The sequence below is a fragment of the Oryctolagus cuniculus genome, chromosome 2 (assembly GCF_964237555.1).
Source record: "Oryctolagus cuniculus chromosome 2, mOryCun1.1, whole genome shotgun sequence".
NCBI classification, from domain to species: Eukaryota; Metazoa; Chordata; class Mammalia; order Lagomorpha; family Leporidae; genus Oryctolagus; species Oryctolagus cuniculus.
In genome coordinates this window covers 76,785,765-76,799,319 of record NC_091433.1, presented here as the reverse complement: position 1 = coordinate 76,799,319, position 13,555 = coordinate 76,785,765, and the positions used below count along the sequence as shown (strand labels likewise).

The following is a 13,555-nucleotide window of genomic DNA, read 5'->3' as shown; positions in this document are numbered from 1 at the left end:
CATGAAGCACCAGCAGCGGTGGCCATTGGAGGGCAAACCAACGGCAAAGGAAGACCTTTCTCTCTCTCTCTCTCTCTCTCTCACTGTCCACTCTGCCTGTCAAAAAAAAAAAAAAAAAAAAAGAAAAAGAAAAAGAAAAAGAAAAAAATACAGGAGATCTTTTAGGATTTCTCTTAGTATTATCATCTCCATGTTTAAGGTTGATGGAAAACTCCAAATGCAATACATGCAGTACTAGTAATGGCACAGTTCCTTCATGAGGATTTGATTCACTCTAGGAAGTCAAGAATCACAACCAGCTCTGGTGCTTTTGGATACAAAGAGTCTATGGAATGGGTAGTGGAAGAATATGGTTATCAATAGCTAACCTGGTTACAGAAATGAGGACTGCAATTGTGATCATTTCTTCCTTATTCTTTGTTACAGATATGTTTGTGTATGCATATGAGTGTATATACAGTCACGTATCATATAATGCTTGGGGTGTTTGCTGAGAAATGCCTCACTAGGGGATTTTTGTCTTTGTGTGGACATCATAGGGTGTACTTATACAAACTAAGGTGACTATCATGTCATTAGGTAACATCATTTTCAAATATTCATTTAAAATTTTTGTTTTATGAAAATATTAGGTGACATACACAGTGGGTTCAAGCCCTGGCCTGCAGCACTGGCATCACATGTGGGTACTGGTTTGAGTCCAGGCTGCTCCACTTCTGATCCAGCTCCATGCTAATATGCATGTGAAAGTAGTGGAAGATTGCCCAAGTGCTTGGGCCACTGCACCCATGTGGGAGACCCAGAGGAAGCTCCAGGCTCCTGGCTATAGATCAGCTCAGCTCCATTTGGGGTGTGAACCAGTGGATGGAAGATCTCTGTCTGTCATTACCTCTCTCTGTAACTCTTTCCAATAAATAAAATAAATCTTTGAAAACAATTATGCTTTGATTTCAATTTTTTAAAAATATTTATTTATTTGAAAGAGTTAGAAGACAGAGAGAAAGCTTGAGACCTTCAATTCACTGGTTCACTACCCAAATGGCTGCAATGGCCAGAGCTGGACTGATCTGATACTAGGAGCCAGGAACTTCCTCCGGGTCTCCCTTGTGGGTACAGGGGCCTAAGGACATGGGCCATCCTCCACTTCTTTCCCAGGTGCATTAGCAGGGATCTGGATCAGAAGTGGAGCAGCCGGGATATGAACTAGCACCCATATGGGATGCTGGTGCTGAAGACAGCAGCTTTACACTGTATACCACAGCACCAGCCCTGGATTTCAATTTTTGTAACAAAATAACTTAATTCCATTTTTCCACAAACTTTTTGAAATATCTCATATAATCTTATGGGACTCCTGTTGTACATGCAGTCCATCACTGCCCAAAGTATCATTATGTAGCATGTAACTATATGTTACATTTTACTTTATAGTTTTTAAGTTATGGGACACCAAAAATAGTAACATCACACAAGAGCTTGACCTCCTCTTCAATAGATAAAATTCATTAATTTCTGATTGTATACAGACTAGTTTTATCATGTTAGCTCTATCTATGACCTTGCTATTGCCTTTATTTGGAGATTGACTGTGATCAACAGGATGCATAATGGTGCCTAGTACACAAGGGGGCAAAGTTGTGATGGTGAATTTTATTTTTCACCTTCTTGACTGAGCCACTAGTTATGCAGACTTTTGGTTCAACCTTATTCTGCATGTGCTGCTGATGGGATTTTTGGATAAGGTTAGTGAATTAGTAGACTCTGTAAAGGAATATGCTCTTATCAATGTAAACAAGTGGCATCCAATTAACTAAAGGCCTATATGCAATGAAAATAAAACAGAATGTTCATTTTCATTTTTTTTTTTTTTGCCTGTCTTCAAACTGAGATGTCTATCATGTGTTTGGGCTTGGACTTGGGTTTGACTTGCTTCAATTTTACTAGATCTTTAACTTTCCCATTGTAGGCTACGGAATGAGCCAAATTCTTATAAAAAATCTTTGTCTCTCTCTGTAGAAACTATATTTATTTCCTATGGACTCTGCTCTCTGGAGAACCCAGTCTAATACAATAGGGAAATAAGAAACAGTGAATCAATCAATAGTGTAATATCTATTTTGAAAGGAGCTCATCTACATTCAAGTTTGAACAAAGATTACTTTTAGGCATCTAACATCAGAAAATTTATAAACCAGTGCATTTCCTTTTTGTTGTTCATGTAGTTAGAAAGTAAATAAAACTAAAGCTCTTTGTCCATCTTCTGCAGCGTAACATAATCAAGATTCTCATCATGGCTGTTGACCTATTGGCTTCACCTTTTCCAGATCTGTAATATCTTTTGCTTTTTCCCTTTCTGTGTCTCAATTCCTCAATGGCTGCCAGAACATAGTTGTCATGAGATGACACTTTAGCATAGTTGTAGATCCCTGGAGAGATTTCTGGTGTGTCAGGTAGCCAGTGCCATCACCGTGTTGTGTATTTGTGCTGGTAGCTACATATTGCAGGTACTGCAAAACTCACTTTTTCCTCTCAACTGCCCAAAAAACACATTTACAGAAAACGACATATCCCAGATGTGCACTTTCACTGGGATGAAGCCTATTTATTTGAGGTATACATCTCTCTGAGAGTACACCATTACTTCTACCTTCTGTAACCTAAGTTTGTTTTGGTAATGTTTCAGGTTCTAGACCATGAACTATAGTTTTTGGATGCTAAAGTCCATGGTTTTCATTTGCATATTGGCATTATGATTTTAAAAATGAGTTGATGTGTTTTGCTAGAATTTCATCAATAATAAATTGTGAAGCGAAGATTTGTTCTAAGGACTATGATTTCACTGTCCATGTTCTCAACCTTCACAAACATTTCTCTGGAGTAAATAAGACTAAAACAAAATGCTTATACAATATTGGATGAACACCTCAAAAATTAATAATAAATTTCTAAGACATCTTTTTATTAAAATTACCAAAATACTTAGATGCAACCATAATGATATCCTTGGAATGGTTTTAAAGTGTAAGATGATTATACTGACAGCATGCATTGCTTCATAGATTTTATTTTTTAAAGATTTGTTTATTTATTTGAAAGAGTTACAGAGAGACAGAGGCAAAGAGGCGGGGGGGTGTCTTCCATCCACTGGTTCACTCCCCAAATGGCCGCAATGGCTGGAGCTGCGCCGATCCAAAGCCAGGAGCCAGGAGCTTCTTCCAGGTCTCCCACATGGGTGCAGGGGCCCAAGGACTTGGGCCATCTTCTGGTGCTTTCCAAGGCCGTAGCAGGGAGCTGGATCGTAAGTGGAGCAGCCAGGACTTGAACCAGCACACATATGGGATGCTGGCACTGCAGGCAGTGGCTTTACCTGCTGCACCACAGCGCCAGCCCCATGCCATAAATTTTACAAGAGGAAATTACCTCTAACATTCTATTTATCACAGAATATATTTTATTTACTTTGTGGGATCCTAGGAAAGCCTTTTGCTGAGACCTTTGCTGCGGTTCATGTTTGGATTTCAGAATTTAAAATGTTGTTCAGCAAGATCCACGAGGTTTCCTAAAGAATAAAATGGCTCTGGGCATTGCCCATAAACTTTGTAATATACTGTGCTTCCTTTCACCTAAGACCTTAGATTTCTGGGTAGCTTGATAGAGAAAAGAACTTTTGTAAATGACAAAACCATATCTTTTCTATGGTCTGGAGTGCTTTGGGAGCGTTCCTGTGCTTATTGATCATCTTGGCTCCTCTATATCCACTGTGTGCTCACGGAGCACGGCATAAGCTGGGAGGGAGCATTCCTCGAGTGTAAGTTTCCTTTAGAATCGAGACTTGGTAATAAGAAGTTCCTTTTGAATGAGAGATTCAGCAATGAAAACAAAAAATTTCCTTTTGAGTTATTCACATGGCAACCTCATCCAGAAACACCATCACAGAAATAGGACTTAATCTAGGTATCCCATGACCAGTGAAGTCGATTCCTAAAATCCACCATCACTCTCCTCAACCGTGCTCAGTGAAGATGATTGAAAGTTAAGCATTCTTAGGCTGGCGCCGCGGCTCACTAGGCTAATCCTCCGCCTTGCGGTGCCGGCACACCGGGTTCTAGTCCTGGTAGGGGCGCCGGATTCTGTCCCGGTTGCCCCTCTTCCAGGCCAGCTCTCTGCTGTGGCCAGGGAGTGCAGTGGAGGATGGCCCAGGTGCTTGGGCCCTGCACCCCATGGGAGACCAGGAAAAGCTCCTGGCTCCTGCCATCAGATCAGCGCGGTGCGCCGGCCGCGGCGCGCCAGCTGCAGCGGCCATTGGAGGGTAAACCAATGGCAAAAGGAAGACCTTTCTCTCTGTCTCTCTCACTCTCACTATTCACTCTGCCTGGACCAAGAGCCAGGAATTCCATCTGGGTCTCCCACGTGGTGAGCAGAAAGTGCTTGGGCTCTCAGCCACTGCCCCCCCAGGTGCATTAGCAGGAAGCTGGATGAGAATCACAGGCAAGACTTGATTCTGGAGTCTGCTATGAGAATCACGTGCCTCAAGTGGCAGATTAACCCAGTGCAGCACAGCGCTTGCCCTCAAAATGCAATCTCAATGACTGAATAGTTTCTTTTTGGGTAATACATGTCTACTGATACAAAGAATGGAGTTTATTTGTGGGGAAATACATTTCCACTTACTTGGGGTTCAAAGTTAATGTATATGCTAAATCTACTGCGTGTTCATCTATAAAATCCATTCTTAAAGAGTTAACAGATTTGTCTCATAGGTTGTAGCTTGCTCGAAGTGCACTAGCATTGGACAGAGCTACATATCTATTCATTGTCTAATATAAGTTCACCAAGAAGACTTTCTGAACAGCTCTGTAAAAATATACTTCAAGGCCGGTGCTGTGGCTCAATAGGCTAATCCTCTGCCTTGTGGCGCAGGCACACCAGGTTCTAGTCCTGGTAGGGGCGCCAGATTCTGTCCCGGTTGCCCCTCTTCCAGTCCAGCTCTCTGCTGTGGCCCTGGAAGGCAGTGGAGGATGGCCCAGGTGCTTGGGCCCTGCACCGCATGGGAGACCAGGATAAGTACCTGGCTTCTGCCATCAGATCAGTGCGGTGCGCTGGCCGCAGGGTGCCGGCCGCGGCGGCCATTGGAGGGTGAACCAACGGCAAAAGGAAGACCTTTCTGTCTGTCTGTCTCTCTCACTGTCCACTCTGCCTGTCAAACAACAAAAATAAAAAATAAAAAAAAAAAAAGCATTCAGACTTTGAGGGTGCACATGAAGAAAAATGTCTTTGGAGGATGCCCTTGAAGTGCTGTGGCACTTTCTCAGCATATCCCCAGAGGATGGAGAATTCTCAGTTCTATTCAAATATGGGGACTTTTAAGGGTTAAAAAGGCAATCAAAAAAGTATCTATGGGGGCCGTGCTGTGGCACAGTGGGTTAAAATGCTGCTTGCCATGCTGGCACCCTATAGCTGAGTCCTGGCTGCTTGTGCTTCTGATCCAGCTTCCTAATTATTCTCCTAATAAAGCAGTATATGGTTTCCCAAGTGCTTAAGCCCTTAGTACCCAGGTAGGCACCCCTGACGAAGTGCCAGGCTCCATGCTTTCACCTGCTTCACCCCAGGCCTTAGTGGCCATTTGGGGAGTGAACCAGAGGATGGAAGACCGCTCCCTATCTGTCACTCTATCTTTCAAATAAAGAAAGAAATCTTTAATAGCTAAAGGAACTACAGGCATTTGAGAAGCACTTTTTTGTTTGTTTTGTTTTCTAACTTGTGCTAAAGAGGAAGGCTGTGTTTGACTGCTTATTGGGTAGAGAGCAAAGAAGGTGGAATGTATTGGAGGGCAGAGCTCCACCCCTGGAGGAAGCACAGTGTGTGGTTTCTTGTGCTTCAAATGCAGATCCCATGGGGAAGGAGCCGTTCTACTGTGGTCTTAGAAGAGCGGCCATGCAACAGATTGCCCTGCCATGGCGAGGTGACAGCAACAGAAAGGAGCTGTCGCTGCTCCACTGGATTCAGTTCAGCATCTTATGTAGCTGCTCCTAAAAATACCCTGAGACAAATAAGATGCAGCAGAGGTTAGCAGAGGGGAAAATCTGCAGAGTCCACGAAGTGTTCCCCAAGCAATAGCCGCATGAGCAGAAATGACAGTTCCCATTTCAGGACGAGTAGGACCCAGCCTGATTGTGCTGCTTTTTCCTTCCTGATCCCCACCTCTGCTCCCCGCCAGCTCCACAGCTGGAGGACCCATAGCCTGAAGTTATGGTAACAGGAATAGATTCCCAACACATCCATCTGATCACAGCCAAATACAGGTTTTTGAGCCTAATGAACCCCAGCTGGAAATATAAAAGTTTTTTAACTGTGAAAACCACTTCAAATTTCATTAAAATGGCTCAGGGCTTCTTAGTTATGGATATACCCAAGTGATGTCACGAGGCTTTGTTCACCAACCAGGAGCAGAGGGCCCTGTTTAACAGTATTCTCTAGTCAAGGAGCCCATAGGGTGAAGGTTTATCCTTACTGATCATGTAAGCCTTCTTCCCAACCCCTGGGGAAAGGCTAAATAAAAAAAGAGTACTAAATAAAAGACCGATTTATGATATTACTACCTCTTTTACCTCTAATTTCTGAGAGTAATGCTCTGTTTCCAAAGCTCTTTTTTGACCTTGGGCCTTTTCATATCGAATTAGCAAGTTATTTGTAACCATCAGAGTCAGTGTCACCTTACTTGGAGGTTTTCTTTGGTGTCAGAGGTAAAGGAGAATTCATGTCCCACAGGAGGAGTTCCCACTCATGTTTGACAAGGGTGATTACACATTCCTCAGTTTCCTTACCTCTTGAGTGGGGTAACTGAAGCATATGTTCTGTAATAGAGCCCATTGATTTCCAGAGGAATTAAGCCCATTTGTTCTTCACACTGACTGCCTTGAAAATGGAATTTTATTGGCTGCCGTCTATCGCCTATCTCAATTGCCTACTTTATCAGTATTTTCTGAGATGTAATGTGATCACTATTCAATATTGTGGTCACAAAGTAGAAAAGAACTATATTTCGGGTCTTCATAATTGCAATTTGAGGGACACAGATTTGGATAAAACCAAAAGAACGTTTCAAACAGAGAACGAAGGCTTAGATTTGAGGAGACAAGATGTGTCACGGCTGTTGCAGGCAAGCATCAAGGTTCGTGTGTCCGTGGCTGACTGGTCAAGTTGTGTTTACAGCTGCAGCATGAAATGCTCATGTACTGCCTCACAGGACACCGAGTCAGACGTTCCTTGGGCTCCATTTTAGAGTGCTCTTTGTCTCTGATAAAATGATTCTGTCTTAGGTGTAATTTTCCATGATTTCTTAAATATTTCAAATGAGTTTAGTTAAATTTCAAATTATACCAGAAATCCAAAATTAAGTCTCTGGTTTAGACTCTGTTCCCTTTTTTCCCTTTTATTTGTTTTTGAAAACTTTTATTTAATAAATATAAATTTCAAAAGTACAACTATTGGATTATAGCAGTTTTTCCCCCCATAACCACCCTCCCACCTGCAAACCATCCCTTCTCCTACTCCCTCTCCCATTCTGCATTAAGATTCATTTTTAATTATCTTTATATACAGAAGAACAACTTAGTATAAACTAAAGATTTCAACAGTTTGCACCAACACAGACACACAAAGTATAAAGTACTGTTTGAAGACTAGTTTTACCACTAATTTGCATAGTACAACACATTAAGGTCACAGATCCTACATGGGGAGTAAGTGCACAATGACTCCTGTTGTTGATTTAACAATTGACACTCTTGTTTATGGTGTCAGTAATCACCCCAGCCTCTTGTCATGAGCTGCCAAGACTATGGAAGCCTCTTAAGTTCACAAATTCTGATCTTTTTTAGGCAAGGCCATAGTCAAAGTGGAAGTTCTCTCCTCCCTTCAGAAAAAGGTACCTCCTTCTTTGATGACCCTTTCTTTCCACTGGCATCTCACTCACAGAGATTTTTCATTTAGGTCATTTTTTGCCACAGTGTCTTGGCTTTCCATGCCTGAGAAACTCTCATGGGCTTTTTAGCCAGATCTGAATGCCTTAAGGGCTGATTCTGAGGCCAGAGTGCTGTTTATACAGTGGTAAAAAAAAAATGAAATCTGATCATTTGCAGCAAAATGGAAGAATCTGGAAGAAAACATGCTGAGTGAAATAAGCCAGTCCCAAAGGGACAAATATCATATGTTCTCCCTGATTTGTGACAACTAAATGAGCACCTAAAAGGAAACCTGTAGAAGTGAAACTGCCACTATGAGAAACAATGACTTGATCAGCCCTTGTCCTGATTCTGACTGTCAAGGAAAAACTTAATACTTTATCGCTTTTAGTATTTTCTTTTTCTACCTAATACCATTGGTTGAACTCTTTAATTAACACACAATTATTCTTAGGAGTTTATATCCAATTGAAAATTGATCCCTGTTAAAAATAAGAGTGGGAATAAGAGAAGGAGGAGATGTACAATTTGGCACATGCTCACTTGGACTTACCCCTAAGGGTAAAGCTGGAAACATGCCAGGGGATTCCAAATCCCATTAAGTTGGCAGGTACCAATGCTATCTTACTAGTTAAAATGATCAGTTTAAGTTCATAATTGATCATAAAGATAGGATTAAGTTTTGAAGGGATCACATAAATAAGACCAGTGTCTGCTAATAATAACTGAAAGAATTAAAAATGAGAGAACGACCCATCATGGGAAGCGGGATACACAGCAGTCTCATAGACTCTGTTCTTTTTAAGCATCTTTGCCGGTAAGCAATATTGATATTCTACTGATACATATATCACATACAAACCAATATACTAGTATGCCCCAGAGTTCACATGGCTGAACTATAGCTGTAGATCACATTCCTGGTCAAATTTCCCTGTCTGGAGGAGATTAATTTAAATTCAAAAATTTCCTTCTATAAAAACAAAAGTGTTAAGTGGTTAAAAATAAATGGAACTCTTCTACTAGTGCAATGCAAACAATGTATTTACTAATTCCTTAGCCTATCTTGGTATCCTATCTTGATATGTCTTTCCAGCAAATGCATAATTCAGCAGATGCAGTTTGGCCACCAAAAATCAGGCTGAATTTTCCTTTAATAATTCTGTAGAAAATAGAATTCTATAGAAATTCTTTAGAAAGATGAAAGTGACTGATGGATACCATGGGAATTTTTTTTTTCAAGATAGATAGACCAACTCAATTGCAGCCCAGATACTGGTATTTGGGTGCATCCAACTACTTGTATAATTCCTGCCTTAGAACAAACATACTTTTGCATACACATATATGCAAATATTTTATTAATAATTACATTTTCATATTTTATGCCTAATTTGGTGGCAGTTCCAGTTGGCCCACTGTGTACTATATTCTGGCTTATCAATATTCTGGCAAGGTTCACATAGGAAAGTAATCCAACCATACAGTTGTCCAGAGGCCTACTTTTGTTCCAATGTGCCCCACACTTTGGGCCATTCCTATACTCAGTCCCTGTTTTCAGCTTTTTCAAACAATTCAGTCATGAGTTTTATCAAAGTAGACAAGCATGAAATGAATTTTCTATCATGGTTTATGAATGCCAGGAGAGCTCATAGATCAGTAACATTGGAAGGCATTGGTGCTTGATGTTTAACTTCTTTTTATTTAAGTAGGCAGATCCCTTTGAGCAGTATTTTTAAATCCCAAGGACGGTGGTTGTCCTAATTTTAGAGCAACGAATTTTCTCTACTCTTTGGTGTTTGAAATAATTTACCTAAGTTTATGATTACACTTAGCTATTATTTATTTTTAAGCAGATAGCTACAGTCATGTGTACTTATCAAATAACCTTGTTTAACTTAGTACCAATTTTGAAAAGTGTTGAATGTTTATAATGCCATATTTAGATTATTAAAGTATACTATATCATATTACATTACTAATTTGAGAATACTGAAACAAATACTGCATGAAAAATCAGATACAGCAAGCAGATAAATATCTGTAAACAGTTTTCATTGTGTTGATTTTGTAAATATGTACCATACCTGAATAATACATTAGTGGTGTACATCTGTTCAATGCTAACATATAATAAAATAGTCAATTACATAGCACTGGAAGTCAAATCCTGCTACTTTTACATTTATACCTTCATATTAAACATTCATGACTTATTGCTCAATGAAATTAAATTCAAATAATTTATGGTAAGAAATCAACAAAGAAAACAGATTTCTCATTTTGATTTTTCAAGGACATTTGGAAACATTCTGAGGCCTTTAAGGAATTATTCTTTTTTTCATTTAATTTTTTTGTAACTGACAACTGTATTTATGGAGTAGAGTATCATATTTTGTCATATATATACATTGTAGAATAATTATATCAAGCCAATTAGCATTTCATCTCCTCACATATTTGTCATTTTCTTCCTCATTACAATATTTGAAATCTATTGTTTTGGCAATTTTGAAATATACAACAGGGACCATTCTGTTTGCAGTCATAGTGAGGGTGAGCATATTGGTCACTGGGCATAATCACTTGAGTACTTGAACAATTCCATCTCCTCCTCCACTTTGTCTGAGGAGTTACATGATATACAACAGTAATAGATAGATCTAAAAGTCAATGCTTGCTTGTTTTCTGTCATCGTTCAATATAGGCCTCTTCCCCATTGTGCAGTATTTCCTTTGATCTCTGGAAGATGACAAGAATTGCTGGAAATGTCTGCAGAAGGACAGCAAATGTTTTTACCAATCCAGTTAAACTGCTCCTACCTGTAAAGAAAAACACTGTGTAGAGGAAAATCAAACAGCGTCAGGCGCATCTGCCAGAGGAGTCTACAGAGTCCGTGTGAACATGCTCTGGACGTCCTCAGCCCTCCTACGGCAACACACGCTTTTCCCTGAGCATTTGCTGCTCTGTAATTACTTCTTCCCCATCTTTCTTGTTGCTAAATTAAGGTTTTCAAAATCAGGGAAGAACAGAGAGTCTTCTTTTCTGTCTCCTAATTCCATAGTAAAAATTCTGTATGATATAGGCTTATGATAAGGATATTGCTTACGTTGGCTGGTGAAATTCTACAGTTGCATGGTTTAGATATTCTGTAGTTCAAATCTATTTTACCCAATATCTTCTGTGAAATTCCACATGTGTAAGATCACTCAACACAGTCTCTCCCCTCTTCCCCAGATGAAAACCAAAACCAAATACAAAACTCTGACCGAGAAGTTTAAGGAGGAATTGGAAGAGAGAGTTCAAATAACTAAGAAAACGACGTTCAATTCAAGGAAGCCGATGCAGTTTTCCCTTCAGGATGTTCATGTTTTCTTCATGAGAGAGAAATCACTAAAAAAAGAAAAGAAACTTAAAAAATGGAAAAGGAATAAACCTATCTCCTCAGAAACCAAAGTCTGAAAGCAAATTGGAAACTTGAAGTTTGTGACTGTGTGACCTGGATTTTGAGAGGTTGAAAGCAGGGATCTCTTTGTTCCCTAAGCACCGTTGTTGCAGAACCGCTGAGAAAGAAGTTGTGCACCGGGTCTGTCAGCTGGAGGCGGGGGACAAAGATGTGGCACTTTGGTCCATAGAGGTATAGTCCCCATAAAATGTGTCAGGCGTTAGGGTGGGAGAATGCTGGGAGAAGCATGTGTCAGGAAGGATGCATTTTCATGTGATCTGTAAAATTAGAGAATCAAAAAACCAAGGAAGAAGAATTATTTTCCTTCCAGTCCATATATTGGAACTCATATACCATCTAATGTGGCAGTGCATAAGGATAGATCGTGTAGGGAGCTCCTTTGGCTGTTCCTGGGAGATGGTCATACATGCACAGAAATTTCCTGAACGATAGCCAACACATCAGGCACACTGAGCTCCCTTGTTCTAGCATGGGATGGCAGTTTCCGCCTACTGCACAGGAGAGTCTGTCCTGCACTCAGCCATGGTAGGCAGATTCACACAACGTGTCTCTGTGAGAGGCTGTCTTATCACTAGTGTAGCTAACACCAAATATATTCAATTATGATAAATCCATAACAAAAATATTGCTATCATTTTGGTTATAGAACTGAAAGACTACGTTGTTTTGTTTTGTTTTGTTTTGTTTTGACAGGCAGACTTAGAGAGAGAGAGAGAAAGGTCTTCCTTCCGTTGGTTCACCCCCAAAATGGCCGCAACGGCAGGTGCTGCGCCAATCCAAAGCCAGGAGCCAGGTGCTTCCTCCTGGTCTCCCATATGGGTGCAGGGCCCAAGCACTTGGGCCATCCTCTACTACCTTCCCATGCCACAGCAGAGAGCTGGTCTGGAAGAGGAGCAACAGAATCCGGTGCCCCAACCAGGATTAGAACCCGGGTTGCCGGCACCGCAGATGGAGGATTAACCTGGAGGATTAACCTAGTGAGTCACAGCGCCAGCCTGACAGACTTCTAATTCTGGAAAGAGAAACTAAATTGTACTTTTTCATAATCCATCTGACAATGATAATTAAATAATCTGGACATTATATAAAGAATGAGCATAAGAAAGTTCTGATATGGAAAGACTGGTGGAAAACCAGAAGCCAGAGACATCAATAGACTCAGACAAAATACAAAATAATAACAACAACCAAAGAATACGAAAAGTTCCCTCTCTCAAAAAAAAAGAAAAAAAAAAGAAAGAAAAAGAAAAAGAAAAAAAGAAAAACAGAGATGGGGGCAATGTAGAAAGGTAAAACACTTAGAAAGACAGAAAACTTGAATGGGAGGTTACTTTTCTACCCTGGACAGCTGTAATAGTGAATCAACTGGTTTACCTGAATGAGAAATTGAAGAAGTCCATACTTTCACCCTAACTAGGTGATGTGGAACGCTCACTCACCCTCTGTGGAGGTCTGAGGGGAGTCCGGACTTTACCTCCACCCTGGTGGTAGGGAGGCACCTCTGCTCAGGCTGGAGTGCAACCGCAGGAAGTGAAGCCGTGTGGAAAGGGCTTTCCCCACAGCTTAGTGATAACAACCGTTCCGTCCAGCTGAGTCGGTGGAGGCTGCGTGGGGAACTGTGGCAAAGCACCCGCTGTCCTTGAAGCAAGGTGGTAACACTCAGGGTTTTCAGCTGCCTCCAGCCTTCCTCATCTTGGAGTTATCAACTGAGGCGAAGTGGGGAATGAGCATTTCCTCCATCACCTGTAAGTGATGTGTAATGATTCATTGAAGTGTTATCAAAGCCAAGCTCCCACTGGGAATGCAGGTGGACTTCTTCTACCTTGTCTCCTCCTAGGTTTTGGTAATGACAGTTGATCCTTGGTGCTTCTTGCCTTGAAACTGCCTCACTTCCTAATGATTTCTCACTATAAAAAATATAGAAGGAAGTATGTGAAAGAGGAAAACAACTTGATAACCCAGAATCCTATATCCAGAATTAATATTTGCATGAATGAGGGAAAATTATGACATTCTCAGATAAAGGAAAACCAAGAGCATTTGCCACCATAGGGGCTATTCTAAATGAATGGGTAAAAGAAATTCTTTAAACAGAGAAAATGAAAAAGTATGGAATCTTAGGATA

General features: G+C 40.7%; 1 long non-coding RNA gene across 1 annotated transcript in view; it reads left to right on the top strand.

Annotated features, from left to right (window-relative positions):
• LOC138848494 (uncharacterized) overlaps window positions 1-12,695 on the top strand; it is a 47,921-nt gene extending 35,226 nt beyond the window's left edge. The window contains exon 2 of the long non-coding RNA XR_011386330.1: window positions 11,202-12,695. This is a non-coding gene — a long non-coding RNA (uncharacterized lncRNA). The remainder of the gene's footprint in view (window positions 1-11,201) is intronic.
• Window positions 12,696-13,555: the final 860 nt, after the last annotated feature.